This window comes from Balaenoptera musculus, chromosome 19 (genome assembly GCF_009873245.2).
Source record: "Balaenoptera musculus isolate JJ_BM4_2016_0621 chromosome 19, mBalMus1.pri.v3, whole genome shotgun sequence".
NCBI classification, from domain to species: domain Eukaryota; kingdom Metazoa; phylum Chordata; class Mammalia; order Artiodactyla; family Balaenopteridae; genus Balaenoptera; species Balaenoptera musculus.
Genome location: NC_045803.1, coordinates 16896842 through 16903427, shown reverse-complemented (window position 1 = coordinate 16903427; position 6586 = coordinate 16896842). Strand labels below are relative to the sequence as shown.

The 6586-nt window shown below is 42.7% G+C and overlaps 1 pseudogene; it reads right to left on the bottom strand.

Annotated features, from left to right (window-relative positions):
* Positions 1 to 271: 271 nt before the first annotated feature.
* Positions 272 to 2124, bottom strand: LOC118884600 (annotated as a pseudogene).
* Positions 2125 to 6586: the final 4462 nt, after the last annotated feature.

The following is a 6586-nucleotide window of genomic DNA, read 5'->3' as shown; positions in this document are numbered from 1 at the left end:
ATGATAAAACCCCAGTCAATTTTAATCTTCTAAAAACATTCTCTTAAAATGCAGGCATGTCTCAGAGATACTGCAGGTTCAGTTCCAGACCACCACAATAAAGTGAATATTGCAATAAAGCATGTCACCAGAATTTTTTGGTTTCCCAGTATATATAAAAGTTATATTTACACTATACTGTCCTCTATTAAGCGTACAATAGCATTATGTATAAAAATACAATATATATACCTTAATTTAAAAATACATTATTGCTAAAAAACGCTAACCATCACTTGAGCCTCCCGCGAGTTGTAATCTTTTTGCTGATGGGAGGGTGTTGCCTTGATGTTGATGGCTGCTGACTGATCAGAGTGGTAGTTGCTGAAGGCTGGAGTGACTGTGGCAGTTTATTAAAATAAGACAATGAAATTTGCTGCATCAGTTGACTCTTCCTTTCATGAAGAATTTCTCTGTAGCAGGCAATGCTGTTTAATAGCATTTTACCTACAGTAAAACTTCTTTCAAAACTGGAGTCAATCCTCTCAAACCTTGCTGCTGCTTTATCAACTAAGTTTAGGTAATATTCTAAATCTTTGTCATTTCAACAAGCTTCAGAGCATCTTCACCAGGAGCAGATTCCATCTCAACAAACACTTTATTTGCTCGTCCATAAGAAGCAACTCCTCATCCGTGAAAAGGTTATCATGAGGTTGCTGCAGTTCAGTCACATCTTCAGGCTGCACTTCTAATTCTAGATCTCTTGCTATTTCCACCACATCTGCAGTTACTTCCTCCACTGAAGTCTTGAAACCCTCACAGTCATCCATGAGGGTTGGAATCAACTTCTTCCAAACTCCTGTTAATGTTGATATTTTGACCTCGTCCCATGAATCACAATGTTCTTAATGGCATCTAGAACAGCAAATCCTTTCCAGAAGGTTTTCAATTTACTTTGCCCGGATCTATCAGAAGAATCACTATCTATGGAAGCATAGCCTTACAAAATGTATTTCTTAAATAATAAGACTTGAAAATCGAAATGCTACTTGGTCCATGGGCTGCAGAATGGATGTTGTGTTAACAGGCATAAAAACCACATTAATCTCACTGTACATCTCCATCAGAGCTCTTGGATGACCAGGCGCATTGTCAATGAGCAGTAATATTTTGAAAAGAATGTTTTTTTCTGAAAGAGTAGGTCTCAACAGTGGGCTTAAAATACTCAGTAAACCATGTAAACAGATGTGCTGTCATCCAGCACATCTGTTTACAGCATCCATTTATAGAGCACAGGCTGAGTAGATTTGACAAAATTGTTAAGGGACCAGAATGGTGAATGAGCACTGACTTCAACTTAAAGTCACCAGCTGCATTTGCCCCTAATAAGAGAGTCAGCCTGTCCTCTGAAGCTTTGAAGCCGGACATTGACTTCTTCTCTCTAGCTATGAAAGTCTATGTGGCATCTTCTTCTACTAGAAGGCTGTTTCATCTGCATTGAAAATCTGTTGTTTAGTGTAGCCACCTTCCTTAATTATCTTAGCTAGATCTTCTGGATAACTTGCTGCAGCTTCTACATCAGCACTTGCTGCTTCACCTTGCACTTTTATATTATGGAGATGTCTTCTTTCCTTAAACTTCACAAACCAATCTCTGCTAGCTTTAAACTTTTTTGCTGCAGCTTCCTCACCTCTCTCAGCCTTCACAGAATTGAAGAGAGTTAGGGATTTGCTCTGGATTAGGCTTTGGCTGAAGGGAATGCTGTGGCTGGTTTGATCTTCTGTCCAGACCACTAAAACTTTCTCCATATCAACAATAAGGCTGTTTCACTTTCTCATCATTCATGTTTTCACTGGAGTAGCCTTTTTAATTTCCTTCAAGAACCTTTCCTTTGCTGTGACAACATGGCTATTTGGCACAAGAGGCCTAGCCTTTCTCATTAAGCTTAATGATTTCCAGCTTTTGATTTAAAATGACAGACATGTAATTCTTTCTTTTTTTGGCCACGCAGCATGGCCTGTGGGATCTTAGTTCCCCCACCAGGGATTGAACCCAGGCCCTCGGCAGTGAGAGTGCAGAATCCTAACCACTGGACCACCAGGGAATTCCCATGTGATTTTTTTCACTTGAACATGTAGAGGCCATTGTAGGGTTATTAATTGGCCTACTTTCAATATTGTTGTGTTTCAAGAAATAGGGAGGCCCTAGGAAAGGGAGAGAGAAGGGGGAATGGCTGATTAGTGGAGAAATTACACCAGTAATCCCACAACATTTATTGATTAAGTTTGCTGTCTTACACGGGCGCAGTTTTTGGCGCCCCAAAATAATTACAATAGTAACATCAAATATCACTGATCACAAGTCACCATAAAATATAACAATGAAAAAGTTTGAAATATTGCAAGAATTACCAAAATATGCCACAGAAATATGAAGTGAACAAATGCTGTTGGAAAAATGGCACTGATAGACTTGCTCAACGTAGGGTTGCCATAAACCTTTGATTTGTAAAAAATGAAGTATCTGCGAAGCACAATAAAGCAAACCACAATAAAACGAGGTATTCCTGTACTGTTAATGCTACTGATTGGTGCTAAAAAATTTTTTAAGGCATTTTCAAAGCATTTCACAAAATGTGTCATTTAAAAAGCATGCATTGTCACTAGATAAAACCAACTATGTGTGTACCTTTTCTCCCTAATAAAGTGTGTTTGTATATTTCCCCTTCTCAAGAGATTTTTGTCCCAATTGCTTTCATTGTCAAGTAGAATGTGTTCACGGAGAAAAATATTTAAAAGAAAAAGACTGAGGGAGTACTGATGAAATAAGAAAGGCAGAATGTTGATAGCTCTTGCATCTGGGTGATAAGTATTGTACATAGAGGTTCATCAAACCAGTCTCTGTTAAAAAAAAAAATAGACACTTCCTTCTGTGATTCTGCATGGTTCTTAGGAGAATGCCAGCACTCCTGGCAAGGCCAGGCCTTGCCAACTACACCAGGTATCCCTCTCCCCTGCTTCCCCTGTACCTCCTTGCTCTGCTCTGAGACATTGGATTCTGAGCCATGTTTCCTCTCACCCCAGAGCTCTGGAACCTACTTTCCTACTGCCTGGAAGCCTCTCCTCGCTCCCTAGTCTGGTTAGTGAGTACTCATTTTTCAGACCTGAGTACAAGCATCACTTCCTCCAGGAAGTCTTTCTTGAAAACACTGGTCAGATGAGAGTTTTACTTTCTTAATCTATCTTGTGGTTTTCCTTCGGAGCATTTAGCACAATTTTAATTTTACTTGTAATTAATAACAATAGCCAACATTTAACGAGCACTTAGTGCCAGGGGCTGTCCTAAGGACTTCAAGGGTATCTGCTCATTTGATTCTCTCAAGGCACAAAAAGTAGAAGAAACTTGCTCAAGGTCACACAGTTGGTAAATGACAGAGGCAGGACCCAAACCGTCAGTCTGATTCCAGAGCGGACATCTTAACCATTCTGCTCTGCTCCCTCCACATGTTGTTAATAATATGCATCTCCCCTACCAGGCTGTTTAATCCCTCAGTGGTAGATATTTAGTGTTACAGACTGAATTGCCAATAAGTCCAAATTCCCCAGATTCATGTGTTGAAGACTTACCCTCAATGTAACTGTATTTGAAAACAGGGCCTTTAAGGAGGGAATTAAGTTAAATGAGGTCCTAAGAGCACGAACCTAATCCAATAGGACTGATAAATAAGTTTGTATTGTTTAAGGACTGATGTCCTTCTGTCTTAGTCTGTTTGGGCTGCTGTAACAGAATACCAAAGACTGGGTAGATTATAAACAACAGAAATTTATTTCTCACAGTTCTGGAAGCTGGGAAGTCCGAGATCAAGGCACTGGCAGATTTGGTATCTGGTGAGGGCCCGCTTTCTGGTTTATAGATGGCTGTCTTCTCACTGTAAAATCACATGGGAGCTCTCTCTGAAGCTTTTTATAAGGGCATTAATCCCATTCATAAGTGCTCCACCCTTATGACCTAATTACCTCCCAAAGGCCCTACCTCCAAATATCCTCACATTGAGGATGAGGGTTCAACCTATGAATATGGTGTAGGGGGGTGTGGGAGGGGGTGGCACAAACATTCAGTTTACGGCATCTTATCAGGAAAGGAAGAGACACCAGTAGTGTGCATGCACAGAAGAAAGGCCATATGAGGACACAGTGAGAAGGCAGCTACCTGCAAGCCAAGGAAAGTGGCCTCAGGAGAAACGAACCCAGCTGGCACCTTGATTTTGAACTTCCAGCCTCCAGAACTGTGAGAAATAAGTCTGTATTGTTTAAGCCACCCAGCCTTCGGTATTTTGTTACAGCAGCCCTAGCAGACTAATACATTCGGTCTCTTCTTGTTGCCAATTATATGTTTTGGACTAAGCACCATGCCTAGCACATAGGAGGTCCTCCAAAAATATACACTTAGGGGTCACCACCTTCTCCGAAAAGTCTTCCCTCACCCTTCTCCCTCCCCGAGCCCTGGCTTAAGTGCCCCTTCTGGGCTTTAGTTGCTACACTTTCCACTTGGTTCTGGAAGGATATGTTTTAAGGTCTAATTCCTTTCTATAAGGTTAAATCTTTTAATTTAAAGATTTTGAAGGGGCTAAGTCTTCCCTGGGCTTGGCACAGATGGCATATGCTCTCGGAGTTTAATAAATATTTGAGTGAATGCAAGTCTTCTGACCCCCACACATGAGCCCTGGTTCAAGATGACCTGAGTTCTAAGCGACATCTCTAAATCCCTGTGCTTGGACACTGAGCCTCAAAAGTAATCATGGCGGACTTCCCTGGTGGTGCAGTGGTTAAGAATCCGCCCGCCAGTGCAGGGGACACGGGTTCGAGCCCTGGCCTGGGAAGATCCCACGTGCTGCGGAGCAACTAAGCCCGTGCGCCACAACTACTGAGCCTGCACTCTAGAGCCCGCGAGCCACAACTACTGAGCCCTTGTGCCACAACTACTGAAGCTCGCACGCCTAGAGCCCATGCTCCACAACAAGAGAAGCCACCGCAATGAGAAGCCCGAGCACCGCAACTAAGAGTAGCCCCCGCTCGCCACAACTAGAGAAAGCCCGCGCGCAGCAACGAAGACCCAACGTAGCCAAATAGAAATAAATAAATTAATTAATTTAAAAAAAAAGTAATCGTGGCTTTGGGTTTCTCCAGAAATCAAAGCTTGGGTAAAGTCCATCATGCTCTGAAAAGTACAGCGTCGTTTTGATGCCTGTTATGAGCACATGTGCAGTTGGGCTGAGCTCCTGAGTCTTAGTCATCTGCCTGGCTCCAGCTGGACTTCTTGCTGTACCTCAGACAGACTAAGTTCACTCCTGTCTCAAGGCCTTTGCTCTTGCTACCTCTTCTGGGAACACACTTCCCCCAAACTTTCCCAGTGCAAATATCCAGCCTTAATTTTCAGTATCTACAGCAGAGTCAAGGCAAGTGATGTTGATTGCAAGGAGACAACTCAGTTTCAGAACACGGGAGAAGAGAAGAGATGCCACTGTTCTATTAGTTCATTTAAAATCCTCTTGACAGTCCTGAGAGGTATTTATTATCATTATCCCCACATTACAGATGAGGAAATTGAGGCCAAGAGAGGTTAAGTAACTGGCCAAAGGTCTCACAACTAGCAAGTAGCAAGGCCAGGACATGAATCCAGGCAGACTGGATCCAGTGTCCGGCTTGTTAACCACAAGGCTTCTCAACATATATTAAAGTGTAGTTAACATAGGGCCTGGCATGGGGTAGTTGTTCCATAAGCCATAGTTATTTCTCTATTCCTCTCAGACAGCTTACTCTTCAGATCTTACAGTCCAACCTCCAGAATGAAACCAACAACCGTTCTGACTCCATCCTGCCAGAACCCAGGGTCCCTCACTCCATCTTCTCATGCTTGTACACACTGGGTAGTAGCTGGAATTGAGGGCTCTCGAGTAAGGCTCTCTGAGTTCCAATCCAGGCTCCACCATTCACTAGCTCTGTAAACATAGAAATGTTACATCCCGCCCTGAGTCTCAGTTTCCTCACCTGTAAATTGGGGACAATAACAATCCCTATATCCTAGAATTATTATAAGGATTCAGTGAGATGATACATGCAGAATGTTTTCCACCTAGCCTGGCTCATAAAAAGTGTACAATAAATTGTAGCAATTATGATTAAGGCTTCTCAATGAGAAGCCCCCAAAGGCTCTGAGGCTGTGAAATACTCTCCCAACCACCTTTAGGGCCAAAATTGGGACCAGATGACCTCATTGCTTGCAGACAAGGCTGGCTGAGTATGAGGACTTCTCACCTGACCCAACACAGGATCTACCAGACACGTACTTCCTGGAGGCAATGTGGTTCAGGGAGTGATCTCTTGGGTCTGACAGACCTGGGTCTGAATTCCAGCTTGGATTTCTCCTCAGCGTCTCAGTTTCTTCGTTTTTCAAATGGGAAGGGAGCAGTGTGAGGAGTGATTAAGAATGTGGGGTGTGGATTCAGCATATTAGGTATCATTCATTCTACTCCTTGCTCAGCCATGGACCAGCTATGTGAGCTGAGTGTCTTCACCTCCATGAGCCTCTGTTGTCTGTTCTAATGGGT